Genomic DNA, 15,807 nt, shown 5'->3' with positions numbered 1-15,807 from the left:
GCCGTGTATCCTCCCACAAATGCATTATGGCCTGCCTCTGCTCGCACAGCCGCTCCACCATGTGCAGGGTGGAGTTCCACCTTGTTGCAATGTCGATAATGAGGCGGTGGTTGGGAAGGTGGAGCAATCGCTGCAGCTTCTGCATACGAACGGAGTGTACAGGCGACCGGCGGATGTGCGCGCACAGTCTTCGCACCTTCTGGAGCAGGGCTGTTAACTCCGGATAATTTTTGAGGAAGCACTGCACCACCAGGTTCAAGGTGTGAGCCAAGCAAGGTATGTGGCTAAGTTTTGAAAGGGCTATGGCTGCCACAAAATTACGGCCATTATCACTAACTACCTTGCCTGCCTCAAGATGTACACAGCCCAGCCATGACTCAGTTTGTCGCTTCAAGTACTCGGCCAGCACCTCGGCGGTGTGTCTGTCGCCCAAACACATCATCTGCAACACAGCCTGCTGACGCTTTCCACTAGCTGCTCGATAGGGGGACACATCGTGTGCAACAGTGGCAGCTGCAGATGGAGTGCTTGTACGACTGTGCTCTGTGGACGAGCTGTCGCTTCTGGAGGAGGAGGAGGAGGAGGAGGGTCGAACGCCTACAGCCAACTGTTTCCTATACCGTGGGCTAGGCAGCACTGTCCCACCACCGCTGTCCCCTGTGGACCCTGCATCCACCACATTAACCCAGTGCGCAGTGATGGACACGTAACGGCCCTGGCCATGCCGACTGGACCATGCATCAGTTGTGAGGTGCACCTTTCCGCTCACTGACTGCTTGAGTGCATGGACAATGCGGTCTTCCACATGATGGTGGAGGGCTGGGATGGCTTTGCGAGAGAAGAAGTGGCGACTGGGTAGGTCATAGCGTGGTACTGCATAGGCCATGAGTTCGCGGAAAGCTGTACTTTCCACCAACCGAAAGGGCATCATCTCAAACGAGATTAGTTTGGCAATGTGGGCGTTCAAACCCAGTGTACGCGGATGAGAGACTGAGTACTTTCTTGACCTACTCATAGTGTCTGGGAGGGTGAGCTGGACTTGAGAGCTGCATATGGTGGAAGTAGCGGTGGACAGGGCGGACTGAGAGAGGGTTGATGATGGTGATGGAGTTGGTGTTCTTTCTGATGGCCTAGAATCAGTCTTTCGTTGATATAACAGTGGGATTCCCTGACTGCTGTGGCCTTGCAACGACACCTCAACATTTGCTGCTGTGCTAACCGGTGGGCTTACAGTGGGGGAAACAATGTAGCGTTGCTGACTACCTTCGTTGTGATCAGTTGCACATGTGGCACTTGAGGTTTGGTGTTGTGTCCACGCTTGCAAGTGCATGCTGGTTACATGTCTAAGCATGCAACTGGTATTCAAATTTTTCAGATTTTTCCCTCGGCTAAAGGTCTTTGCGCACTTCTTACAGATAACCTTGGCCTGATCATGAGGATTTTGTTCAAAAAACTGCCACACTGCACTCTTCCTACTTTGGCAGACATTTTGCGGCCTAGCACGCTGTGATCTTTTGACCCTCTGGACAAGCTGTCCAGCAACTCTTTTGATGTTTGGAACCTGTCTTTGGAGTGCTCCGGGCCTGCCAGATAACAGCTGTTGCGATGTCGATGTCTGCTGTGGATGCTCCTCATCTGAGCTATTGGAAGCAGCACCCTCTTCCCCCAATGGATGCCAATCTGGGTCAACAACTGGGTCATCCATCACCTCCTCTTCTATGTCATGTGCACCTTTCTCTGTGTCACCGTGTATGGTGGTATAGTGTGCGGGAAGGGGCACCTGAGTCTCATCAGGGTCAAAATCTGGCTCTGTACACTGCGAGGACAATGTAGTGCTCTGAGTGAATGTACCAGCAGAATCATCCATCAGCGGCTGTGCATCAGTGCACTCCATGTCAGATTCATCTTGGCCTGGGTAATTCACCATTTCACTTGATAATCCAGGCATGGTATGTGAAAACAGCTCCATGGAGTAATCAGTAGTATGGCCTGCGTCATCCTTCAATCTTGGTTGGGGTGAAGGACACAAGGAAAGGTGTGGTTCATGAACATGAGCCTCCAATGACGACTCAGTGCTTTTACTTTTTACAACTGAAGAAGAGGAGGCGATAGAGCTGGAGGCTGAGTCAGCAATGTAAGACAAAACTTTTTCCTGATGCTCTGCCTTTAAAAGCGGTTTGCCAACTCCTAGAAAACTAAGCATTCGAGTCCTTATGTAGCCAGACGATGACGCAGGGTCAGCACCTCCTGCATTCGGTCCTATTTTGCTCTTGCCACTACCATCAGATCCACCACCAACACCATCATTACCAGCTGCCAACCCCCGCCCAATTCCACGGCCTCTTCCACCAGCCTTCCTCATTTTTGGTAGAAATGTAGACAAAATCCAACAAACTATATAGTAATGTAAAACAAGGTACAAGGTGTCTATAGGACAGGGGAGTTTTAGAATTTCTGCACACACTTGTGGACAGTGGACACTTGTGGATTGTGTGCGGCCCACTGATATCTGAGCGCTATGTGACACGCTCGATGGCACAGCTGCCTGTGACCAAAGTGACGAGAGGATAATGGAGATTTTGAATCTCTGCGTACACTTGTGGACAGTGGACACTTGTGGATTGTGTGCAGCCCACTGATATCTGAGCGCTATGTGACACGCTCGATGGCACAGCTGCCTGTGACCAAAGTGACGAGAGGATAATGGAGATTTTGAATCTCTGCGTACACTTTTGGACACTGGACACTTGTGGATTGTGTGCGGCCCACTGATATCTGAGCGCTATGTGACACGCTCGATGGCACAGCTGCCTGTGACCAAAGTGACGAGAGGATAATGGAGATTTTGAATCTCTGCGTACACTTTTGGACACTGGACACTTGTGGATTGTGTGCGGCCCACTGATATCTGAGCGCTATGTGACACGCTCGATGGCACAGCTGCCTGTGACCAAAGTGACGAGAGGATAATGGAGATTTTGAATCTCTGCGTACACTTGTGGACAGTGGACACTTGTGGACTGTGTGCGGCCCACTGATATCTGAGCGCTATGTGACACGCTCGATGGCACAGCTGCCTGTGACCAAAGTGACGAGAGGATAATGGAGATTTTGAATCTCTGCGTACACTTTTGGACACTGGACACTTGTGGATTGTGTGCGGCCCACTGATATCTGAGCGCTATGTGACACTCGATGGCACAGCTGCCTGTGACCAAAGTGACGAGAGGATAATGAAGATTTTGAATCTCTGCGTACACTTTTGGACAGTGGACACTTGTGGATTGTGTGCGGCCCACTGATATCTGAGCGCTATGTGACACGCTCGATGGCACAGCTGCCTGTGACCAAAGTGACGAGAGGATAATGGAGATTTTGAATCTCTGCATACACTTGTGGACAGTGGACACTTGTGGATTGTGTGCGGCCCACTGATATCTGAGCGCTATGTGACACGCTCGATGGCACAGCTGCCTGTGACCAAAGTGACGAGAGGATAATGGAGATTTTGAATCTCTGCGTACACTTTTGGACACTGGACACTTGTGGATTGTGTGCGGCCCACTGATATCTGAGCGCTATGTGACACGCTCGATGGCACAGCTGCCTGTGACCAAAGTGACGAGAGGATAATGGAGATTTTGAATCTCTGCGTACACTTTTGGACACTGGACACTTGTGGATTGTGTGCGGCCCACTGATATCTGAGCGCTATGTGACACGCTCGATGGCACAGCTGCCTGTGACCAAAGTGACGAGAGGATAATGGAGATTTTGAATCTCTGCGTACACTTGTGGACAGTGGACACTTGTGGATTGTGTGCGGCCCACTGATATCTGAGCGCTATGTGACACGCTCGATGGCACAGCTGCCTGTGACCAAAGTGACGAGAGGATAATGGAGATTTTGAATCTCTGCGTACACTTTTGGACACTGGACACTTGTGGATTGTGTGCGGCCCACTGATATCTGAGCGCTATGTGACACGCTCGATGGCACAGCTGCCTGTGACCAAAGTGACGAGAGGATAATGGAGATTTTGAATCTCTGCGTACACTTGTGGACAGTGGACACTTGTGGATTGTGTGCGGCCCACTGATATCTGAGCGCTATGTGACACGCTCGATGGCACAGCTGCCTGTGACCAAAGTGACGAGAGGATAATGGAGATTTTGAATCTCTGCGTACACTTGTGGACAGTGGACACTTGTGGATTGTGTGCGGCCCACTGATATCTGAGCGCTATGTGACACGCTCGATGGCACAGCTGCCTGTGACCAAAGTGACGAGAGGATAATGGAGATTTTGAATCTCTGCGTACACTTTTGGACACTGGACACTTGTGGATTGTGTGCGGCCCACTGATATCTGAGCGCTATGTGACACACTCGATGGCACAGCTGCCTGTGACCAAAGTGACGAGAGGATAATGGAGATTTTGAATCTCTGCGTACACTTGTGGACAGTGGACACTTGTAGATTGTGTGCGGCCCACTGATATCTGAGCGCTATGTGACACGCTCGATGGCACAGCTGCCTGTGACCAAAGTGACGAGAGGATAATGGAGATTTTGAATCTCTGCGTACACTTGTGGACAGTGGACACTTGTGGATTGTGTGCGGCCCACTGATATCTGAGCGCTATGTGACACGCTCGATGGCACAGCTGCCTGTGACCAAAGTGACGAGAGGATAATGGAGATTTTGAATCTCTGCGTACACTTTTGGACACTGGACACTTGTGGATTGTGTGCGGCCCACTGATATCTGAGCGCTATGTGACACGCTCGATGGCACAGCTGCCTGTGACCAAAGTGACGAGAGGATAATGGAGATTTTGAATCTCTGCGTACACTTTTGGACACTGGACACTTGTGGATTGTGTGCGGCCCACTGATATCTGAGCGCTATGTGACACGCTCGATGGCACAGCTGCCTGTGACCAAAGTGACGAGAGGATAATGGAGATTTTGAATCTCTGCGTACACTTTTGGACACTGGACACTTGTGGATTGTGTGCGGCCCACTGATATCTGAGCGCTATGTGACACGCTCGATGGCACAGCTGCCTGTGACCAAAGTGACGAGAGGATAAGGGAGATTGGATTGCTTTTAAAAAAGCAGTTTGCGGAGCAGTGGGTAAACAGCAATGCCAGCGTGTCAGGAAGCCTTAAAAGGCAGCCCAACAACCAACACCACTGATACACCACAATATAGCCTCCCCTTGCACTGCACACACAGTGACTTGTGTGTTGTGCAGGCCAAATCGCTAGCAGCAGAAGCAGTTTTTTTGTCTTCTTCCCTGCCTAACGCTCTCCCTACAGAATCAGCAGCAACCTCTCCCTATACTAAGATCGGCAGAAGTAAGATGGCGGTCGGCGTGCACGCCCTTTTATACCCCCTGTGACGCCCACCAAAGCAAGCCAATCACTTGCATGCCCTTCTGAAAGATGGTGGTGACCCGTGCCTATGTCATCACGTTGCCCACAGTGTCCGTGGATCCTGATTGGCTGAAAAAGAGCGCAAAACAAACTTTTGAAACGCGACTTTGGCACGTAAGTCGCCGACCTCGTGGCCGACCTCATCCTAGGGTCGGGTTTCGTTTCATGAAACCCGACTTTGCCAAAAGTCGTCGACTTTTGAATTTTTTCGACCCGTTTCGCTCAACTCTACTGGTCACTGATTTTTTTGTTTTGTTTTTGAATGTCAGAAATGTTTATTTCCAAATTTTGTGTTGCTCAATTGGTTTACCTGGTGAAAATAAACAAGTGAAATGGGTATATATTTGGATTTTATTAAGTTGCCTAATAATTCTGCACTGTAATAGTTACCTGCACAAACAGATATCCTCCTACGATAGCCAAGTTGTTATTCAATAATAAAAAGAATCCTCTCAAATACAACTTGCCTAATAATTCTGCACACGGTGTAATGCCAACAAAAGTGCACCTCAAACACAGTATGAAATCCCCATGGTGAATTCCTCAACACTAGCCTCCACATGCACAGCATAATGACACTACTGTACTCCCAAGGCAAAGTATGTTGACTAGTGATGAGCGACTGTATTTGTTACTTTTTGCTATTTGCACGGATAGTATGGTATTTGGGTTACTCGTTACATAGCCAGCATTTGTGTGCTCGCTTCGCTATATTTGGATGTCCCGCCCTGCAGTTTTGGCGCCTCCTTTGCAGACACTAAACATGCTGGGCTTCTTAACCAATCACAGTAATGCCGCAGACATCTTGGTTGTGGCATTACTGTGATTGGCTGACCGCCCAGCATCATAGGGTCTATTTAAGCCCTGCCGCTGCCATTTTGTGCACATTGCATCCGCAGTGTGTGTGTTATGATGTATTCACACTGCGGGGCAGGATCTTGGGCCTCCACAACACGCAGGCGTGATTTCCTGATGTCAGTTCATCATGGGCAGCGCACACTGCGTATGCCCGTGAACTGTTTTCACAGAGCAGGCGCTGGCATAGGAGACAGAAGGATGCGGGGCACAGACGGCAGCACAGAGGCATGATGGCCGGCTATGGGAGGTGGGGCACAGATGAAGCAGAGACGTGATTGACAGCGGGGAGGCGGGTGCTTCAGGGGGACACACTATACCTATAGGACATATTACAGGTATGAGGACCTATTTATAAAAGTTAATATTTCGGCCTTCACTGGGGGTCAGAAACGGAAGAGCCACCTTCACAGAATGCAGCCTTAGTGCTGCTGAAGGTGGCTCTTTTACTTAAAAGCGCCCTGGGGGGGTGACAGGTTCCCTTTAAAGGAGCTGGTCACTAGCTCCATAATACCACCAAAAAATAGCTCTTTTCAGAGCTGAAGACACACAGCAAAGTCAGAATAGAGGGATGGAGAGATTGTGTATTAGGTAGGGAGAGGTTAAGTGTTCTTCCTGTGTCCATCTTAAAACAGCTCTTGTTAGAGGCAAAGCAATATTTTTCCAGCACACAGAATACTAGCATTTAGTGCTGCCTTTTTTTTAAAGCACCGGTCTATTTTCCCCGCTGTTTTTGGGGTCAGAGCCTGGCTTCTGTCCACATTAGTCCACTTAAAAAGGAGTTTAGAGCTCAAAGCAAAGCAGTAGTCCAAACATTTCCTACTGCCTGCTAGCAAGCATGCACCAGGCCATTTTCCTCACTGTTTTTGTGGTCAAAGCCTGCCTTTTGCTGTCCACATTAGTCCACTTAAAAAGGCAGTTAGTGCTCTGCGCAAAGCCTTTTTAAAGGCACTCCCCATGGTCCTTCATACAATTTAATTCACCCTCAATAGTCCTCAATAAAATGCACCCACATGGTCCTCTATACAGAATAATGCATCCTCCATGCGTCTCCATATAATATAATGCACCCACTATGGTACGCCGTACAATATAATGTACACCCCATTGTCCTCCATACAATATAATGCACTCCCCATGGTCCTTCATGCAATATATTGCACCCACATGATTTGCCTTATAATACAATGCTGTCATGGGTTTACCACAACAGAGAGAATTTCTCCTACTCCAGCACGTTCACATTAGCAGTGAAGGGGTTAATCACTCAGTTGAGAGCTCGTGGAAGATTTTCTGCATAAATGCTCAACTTTTCACTGTGCCACTCCCATCTCCTATATAATCTGGGCCCTGGCAAGAAATCATTGTCAGAAGTAGATTTTGTTGCATGGCTGGAGGTTGTTGTTTGCTATTTGAGAATACGCTTGGTAGATTTATTTGTGACTGTTGATAGGTTTTGGTGTATGCTAATTACCCTTCTTCTCCTACTTTGGTTTTACCCCATCCTCCACTCCCCTGTGCTTTACTCTGTTGTTTGTGACAGTATATTTGTATGACTGGTATTTTCCTTTATCCCTGTTCGTATTACCTTGTTAGTCTGGTTGGTGTATTATGGTGCACAACTACTCCCCTCTTCCCTGGGTGGTGGAAGTGTACAGAATGAGGGCATTCAGGGTATTCAGGAGCTAAGGTAAGGTACTTGGCCCTGGCACCTTCACCATCAGAAGAAATCCATGAAACAAGGTGAGCTAGGGTGCCTTTAGCATTAGAGACAGTGAAGGAACCCCTTGTCCCGGGACAACCGACAACAGAGTCGTGACAAATGCACTACCATGATCTTCCATACAATATAATGCACCCCCCATGGTCCTTCTTATAATATAACATACTTCCCATGGTCCTCCATACAATATAATGCACACTGTTATGATTAGGTCACCGAGGAGGCTAGCCGGGGAATAAGCTAGGCCACCAGATGACCAGAAAGGTTGGTAACTTAGCGTATTGCAGACCCCTAAAACTAACAACACAACTAGAATTAGCCGTGGGACGTACCTACAATGCCCTAGACGCCTCGACAGCCAAAGAATTAACTAAGTCTAAAGCAAGAAAGGGGAATGCTAAACTGCCCCGGAGTAGAACCCAAAAGGAATAGATAGCCCCCAAACATATTGCCAGTGAGACAAGATGAGGCACATACACAGGCAGAAAATAGTAAGCAAATTATGGGGCCCAAACTATCTAGATAGAACAGGACAGGAAAGATACTGTCTGCAATCACGCAAAAAACCCTAAGAAAAATCCAACACATCTGATATGCAAAAATACTGAGGCCAAACGACCTCTTCCCCACTAGATCAGCATTCTGGTGTGAACTGGAAGCAAAATAAAAGATACTGATATTACAGGAGATTAGCAATACTGAACAGACTGACATGAGCTGTGGCATATGGAACGGGGTCCAGCACAGGTCCCAGCAGGGAACAATGCTGAACCCACACAGCAAAGGAGAAAGCAGAGAAAGGCAAAACTGGATCAAATGCAAAAAGATTCCAGCAAAAAAATAACTTATCTGAACGATGCAGGACCAAGCAGGGGGACAAGCGGACTTCAAAATGCACAGTAAGAAAACCAAATCACCAGCAACAACTGAGGGAACCCTGCTCACTTAAATCTTCCCAGTCTACAACACCTGACTTCCAATCATCCTCTTCAGGTGATTAACTTCTGTCAACTTGACCAGCTCCATTACCTGCAGCAATCACCAGAGGGAGCCCAAACTCAGAAGTCAGGTCAAAAGTGTTCACAACAGCACGCCCCATGGTTCTCCATGCAATATAATGCACTCCCCATAGTCCTCCATACAATATAATGCACTCCCATGGTCCCTCATGCAATATAATGCAACCTCCCATGGTCTTTCATACAATATAATGAACCCTCCATGGTCTTCCATACAATATAATGCACCCTAAATAGTCCTCCATACGATATTATACGCTCCCCATGGTCCTCTAAACAATATAATGCACCCATCATGGTCATCCATACAGTATAATTGTCACACTGGGTGAAGGATAAGTTAGTGCACAACAATGGGAGGAGGGAAGGGGGAGCCCAAACACTAAGGAAGAGGGGAGCGGAGACTCCTAGGTAGATCTAAAATCCCCCTGTCTGCCCTAAATGTCCCTATAAAGGTTCTGCACCTATCACAGAGCAAGAAACTTATCCCTGCCTGTCCCTAGCAATAGGCCCTACAAAGGGAGGGGATGTGGTATGCACTAGTCATTCCCCACTAAAACGAATGACAGAGAGGGTAGACAGATGGGGGAGCACTTAGCTTGAGAAGATAACTGAGACATCACACCAGCAACCGCCCAAGGGTCCTCCTCAGGGAAGAAGCTAACCGACAGCTAGAGCTTTCAACAAGACTGAGGCAAGTATGAGCTAACACCCATACCATGCTGCAACAATTGAATGTATTAAACTTTCAGCACAGGTATGTGATTAGAAGCAGAAGGTGGAGGTAACTAATGGGTCCTAGAGGGAGAAGTATATTTCTCCAGAACAGAGATGCTAAAATCAAGAAGGTGCTTGAGCTAAACGGAAAGACCATCTACAGCTGGATCTAGGATAACTGTCACACCTACCACACCCATGACAGTACCCCCCCCTTCTATGAGTGACCTCCGTACACTCAGAACCCGGTTTCTCACGATGAGAGGCATGGAATGAACGAACCAGTCTAGTGGCATTCACCTCTGCTGCTGAAACCCACATCCTCTCTTCTGGACTATAACCCCTCCAGAGCACCAAGTACTGCAGGGAATGACGCTGAAGATTAGAATCAACAATACTCGAAATCTGGAACTCCAAATTACCATCAATAATTAATGGGTGGTGGCAGCAGGGGAGAGGACCCAAGAGGTTCAACATATCTCATGAGCAGAGACCTGTGGAACATATTGTGAATTTTAAGAGCCTGGGGTAAATCAAGATGAAAAGCTGCAGGGTTAATGATGGTGGTTATTCTATAGAGGCCAATAAAACTATGTCCCAGTTTCCAGGAAGGGATCTTCAACTTGATACTCCTGGTAGACATCCACACAAAAGCAATCACACTTTAGCCCAGACCTGACAAGCGTTCTCTGTCAGCCATACATTTATACGTGTCTCTCATGACCTTCAAATTACTCTGAACCCCCACCACACTGAATAGAGTGGCAAAGCAAAAAGTTCCACATCAGGAATTCCCAAAGCCCCTCCCCTACTAAAAGTACCAAGCTGTGGATGGAAACTGTATGCACAAAAGAATGGTGACCTGCCGGTAGATTCTTGGCGATGATTATTAATAGCAAACTCGGCCAATGGTTAGATGCCCAATCCTCCTGGTTTTTGGAGACAAAACACCTGACATAAATTTCCAAATTCTGATTAGTGTGCTCGGTCTGTCTATTCGACTGAGGATGAAAAGCAGAGGAAAAGGACAGCTGCACTCTTAGTTGAGTACAGAAAGCTTTCCAGAACAAATTGGGTCCCCCAATCTGACACCACATCAGAGGGAACTCTGTGAAACTTCATGATCTCATTAACAAAAAGCTGAGCAAGAGTCCTGGCATTCAGAAGTGCCAGTAAAGTGATGAAATGCAACATTTTACTGAACCTATCCACAACCACAGTCTTGTCTGCCAATACCAGTAGGTCAGCAATAAAATCCATGGACAAGTGTGTCCATGGTCTCCTAGAAATGAGTTGTGGAAGAAGAGGAAAAGACAGAAGGGTATGCTGTACTTTAGAAAGTGTGCAAACACTGCAAGCAGACACCTGTTCAACTACATCCCAAAGCAACCGCGGCCACCAAAAATTACTAGAATGAGGTCCGCGTTTGCCTTACCCATGGATGACAAGCAAGTACAGAGTTATGATATTTCCTATTTACTTTATGATGCAAATCAAATGGTACATTTACCCTCCCCAAAGTGCAGGAGGCAGGGACACCCCCTGAGGCTTTAACACCACACCCTCCAGGTCAGGGTATAAGGCTGAAAAGACTACCCCCTTCTGCAAAATGGGCCATGGTCCTCAAGGTCACCCCCACCAGGGTGTCACTCACAGTGTAGGAAAGACTAAGTGCAACATGAAGGGATGAGGGGGAGAGAGCCCAACACTGGGGAAGAGGAAAGTGCAAACCCCTAGGCAGATCTAAAGTTACTCTGTCTGCCCTAAACATCCCTATATAGGTTCTGCACATATCGCCGAGCAGAAACCTAATCCCTGCCTGACCCTGGCGATAAGCCCTACTTAGGGAATGACAGGGTAAACACTGGTTGATCCCCGCTACCACTAAAGACAGCTGGGATAGACGCACAAGTGGAACATTTATCTTGAGTAGACTCAGATGTAACACAGATGTCCTCCAGCAACACCAAAGAGGAAGATAGCCGACTGCTATAGCTCCAAGCCTCAACATGGGGAAATGGAAATATCACCGGCAACTCACAGCAGCAGGCTGGGAATCTGTGAACACTCAGGTCTAGATGTGTCAATTTGAGCTGGAGAAAGGTTGCCACTAGAGATGAGCGACTTTGCTTTTTTAAGGTCGAGTCGGGTTTCATGAAACCCGACTTTCTCAAAAGTCGGGTCGAACGCAATCGGCCGATTATCGTGAAAAGTCGAAGGCCGACTGAAACACGAAACCCAGTGCAAGTCAATGGGGAACCAAGGTCGGCAGGGAGTGGAGGACAGGAAACACACCGACAGTGCCCATTTTAATGCCAAAAACATCAATTCTTATTACTTAAGCTTGTCAACCTTAATTTACTTTATAATAATAGTTAGGCATTGAAAACTGGGGTTATTTGGCTAAAGTTGTGGGGGGGTAGGGCTAGCTCCAGATTTTCATGGGCCCTGGGCCAAAGAGTGTCACTGGGCTCCTTTAACACATGCCACAATTCATGATCCTCTGATACGGCAGAGAAATAGCGGTATAGTACAGTACAATGAAAAATACTTCACTTCTTACATCTCATGACTGGTATCTATTTTAAATTCTCCAACAGCTCCAAAAACGGACAGTATATTACTCCATACAGCATTATGGCCACCGCATAGTGTGCTATACAGAGTAATGAGGCCCATATATTTCTCCATACAGAATCATTGGTCCCATACTGTATAATGTTTGAAACAGTATATGATGAGCTCCACATAATGCTACAGTATATGATGGGCCACATGGATGAAGCTCCACTGTCTTATGGGCCCAAATAATGCTCCATATATAATGGGCCCCATTTCTAATGCTCCAGTGCATAATGGGCCCTGTAAATGCTGCTCCAGTGTCTGATGTCCACCTTTGAAATTCTCCAGTGTATGGTGGGCCTCATATATCATTCTCCAGAGTATAATGCTCCCCAAAAATAGCTGTCCCAACATTGAAAACAATTAAATAAGTCTCCTCGCTAGGGAATCCCTGTACTAGTCTGGACTCCACGTCGTCCCCAACTTCCATCTCACTGCACTTGGACTGTTTAGGCAGAGGGCGTACAGACGTGATGTCATCGCGCTCTCTGACCAGAATCTCACTGTCAGGAAACGCGGAAGAAGTCACGGCGGTGGAGCAGTGAGAGGTAAGTATTTCAACTTTGCAAGTGCTGTGATCCTGAGCAAGCAGGGGGGGGCACTCATTGGCGACGGCTCTAGCACAGGGCCCCTAATAGTAAGCCGGTGTGTCTGACGGCGGGTGTGCACCCCCACCATCAGAGACACTTGATTCTACTATGAGGGACCTTGTGCTAGTGCCGTTGCCAAACAGTGTGCCCACCCACCTGTCCAGGGCACCGGCACTCGCACGGGTGCGTGCGCCAGGTGGTGACCCCGGCCCTGTGGGGGGAGGCAGCCCAGTTAGGGAGGTGGAAAAACTGGCATATGTTGATGCTGGACATTCAGCAGCTGCAAATGGAGTAATTGGAGAAGTCCGCGGAAAAGGAGGACAAAAGCAAGCCATTTTTCTGGTAACCTACGTGTCAGCAGGGGAGGGTCGGACAAAATCCTTTGAAACCCATGCATGGTTCATTTTAATGAAGTTTAGATCATCAACATTTTGGGTCGACAGACGGGTCCTTTCTTCTTAAAATAAACAGCCGACAGCACACAGATGTCTAGGATGCACGCTCCAAAAGTCCCGGGGCCCGTCAGGTCCAACGGTATACACAAAATGGAAAGAAGAAACAGCATCCGTATCCAGGTGAAAAAATTGTTGAAGCTTTATTCTGCCATCATCAGATACAACGTTTCTACCCCACTGTGGTCTTTATCAAGTACAAATCATGACAAAGGGGGCGGCCATATATAATGTGGAAAAACCAATCGCCATTATGGTTACGCCCCCACATATAAAGTACATAAAAAATGGTCAAACAAGACATCAGACATATAAAATAAAAAACGCACTACATACAAAACAATGTATAAATGCATACATACAAAAGTTTATTATACAAAAATGAGCACCAATACTTGCAAACAAAACCATGTATTAATGGTCCAATCACCTTATTGTAAAACTGTCACCATGGTGATACTTCACCAATCATTATCGCTCTTCCATATGCTAAACCCCTAGGCCAATGAAAGCGCTATATGGCGTTTGCGCCAAAATAATGGCCACTAACCTCCTACATTACAGATGGTGTAGATCGCAATAGCCAATCAGGTTTCTATATGCTGTCTCACGCCTGGATTGTAAGAGCGCCGCGTGGCCACAAGGGAGGCGGAGACCTGGCGAAGTCCCGCGATGTATCAATGCCGGAAATCCCGCGCCTGCGCGCGCCAATGCCGGCGGGACAACATCAGCAGAGACAAAGTCCAGCCCCATTCTCACATGATGGCGCATGCGCAGGAGCCCACAAGCCAACGATAAGCCCAGTCCATGACTCAAACACACCGGCCTAACAATAGGGGCCAATCAGAGGAGGGAGCACGTCACACAACAGGTCACATGACCTGCCATGTAAACATAACATCCCACCGCCGACCGGACACCACTATCAGAGGCCAGATTGTTGAGTAAATAGACAAAGTATAGCCAAATCCATGGCAACTTAAGGGCTAGACACATAAATACCAAGAACAACATTATATATCTGATAGACAGAAAATTTCATAGTCTTTATTATAGCAGCTCTAACAATAGTGGTATATAGGGAAAAAGAAGAGGGCACAGGGATCGAACAGAGCAATAAATCACATAAAATATAAGTGCTTCTGGGGCTGTTCAGTCCCTATGACCTCCAGTCGTTCCCCAAACACCACCTATAATTAAAAAACAAAATAATGATTAAAAACAAAAATTATATACACTTGACCATAAGAGGAAGATGTCAATGTAATAAGAGGACCAAGAGGATTTAACGGGTACAGATATGCAAATTATAATCCACATTCAAGCCTGTCGGCTGTAATGTGTCCAATGTAGCTATCCACCTTAATTCCTTCTGTTTCAAAAGTTTAACCATATCTCCTCCACGCCTCAACAACGGGACTCCATCGATCACTCTAAAGCTCAGTTGATTAACTAAATGATTACATTCAATAAAATGCTTAGGCACAGGTAAATCAAGAAGTCTAGTTCTAATGGTGCTTTTGTGCTTACTGATCCTTGCCCTGATCTCCATGGACGTCTCTCCCACATACAAAAGTCCACAAGGGCAAGTAATTAAATAAATTACAAAACTAGAAGAAAAGGTATATCTCTCTTTTATAAAGAACTTCCTGCCCGACCATGGATGACTAAAGCTGTCCCCCTTCAACATGTTACCACAACAAGCACATCCCAAACACAGGAAGTTTCCCAACCTTGGTGGACAGAGTGTCTGCTGAACCAGACTTCTAGTAGGATCCACATCCGTTTTAACAAGTTTATCTTTCAAATTACGGCCCCGTCTATAGGAAAGAATTGGTCTATTATTGAACTCAATAATTTGTGGTAGACCCTTTTGTAAAAGATTCCAGTGTCTATTTAAGATATTGCCAATCTTATTGCTCACCGGACAAAAGGTAGATGCAAGCGGGACACGTTTGATAGTCCCTCTGTTCCATTTATGGCAAACCTTGTCATGTGTCAACGTCAAGGCTTGTTCTTTAAAATGCTTGACACTCTTCGTTGGATGCCCCCTTTTAATAAATTTGTCACACAACTCTTCAAGTCTAGAGTCAATTTTATCTTCATCTTTCACAATTCTCCTAACCCACAACATCTGATTCCAAGATAAACTTGTTAGATCGGATGTGGGTCCTACTAGAAGTCTGGTTCAGCAGACACTCTGTCCACCAAGGTTGGCAAACTTCCCGTGTTTGGGATGTGCTTGTTGTGGTAAAGGGGGACAGCTTTAGTCATCCACGGTCGGGCAGTAAGTTCTTTTTCAGTAGGATAAAGGATCAGTAAGCACAAAAGCACCATTAGAACTAGACTTCTTGATTTACCTGTGCCTAAGCATTTTATTGAATGTA

At 47.0% G+C, this 15,807-nt stretch overlaps 1 long non-coding RNA gene across 1 annotated transcript in view; it reads right to left on the bottom strand.

Annotated features, from left to right (window-relative positions):
• Window positions 1-14,105, bottom strand: part of LOC141060645 (uncharacterized) — a 100,642-nt gene extending 86,537 nt beyond the window's left edge. Inside the window, exon 1 of the long non-coding RNA XR_012222739.1 lies at window positions 13,971-14,105. This is a non-coding gene — a long non-coding RNA (uncharacterized lncRNA). The remainder of the gene's footprint in view (window positions 1-13,970) is intronic.
• Between the last annotated feature and the right edge of the window lie 1,702 nt (window positions 14,106-15,807).

The sequence above is a fragment of the Dendrobates tinctorius genome, unplaced genomic scaffold, assembly GCF_039654945.1.
Source record: "Dendrobates tinctorius isolate UK_male_01 unplaced genomic scaffold, ASM3965494v1 ptg000241l, whole genome shotgun sequence".
Lineage (NCBI taxonomy): Eukaryota > Metazoa > Chordata > Amphibia > Anura > Dendrobatidae > Dendrobates > Dendrobates tinctorius.
This window is presented reverse-complemented; position numbering and strand designations above follow the sequence as displayed.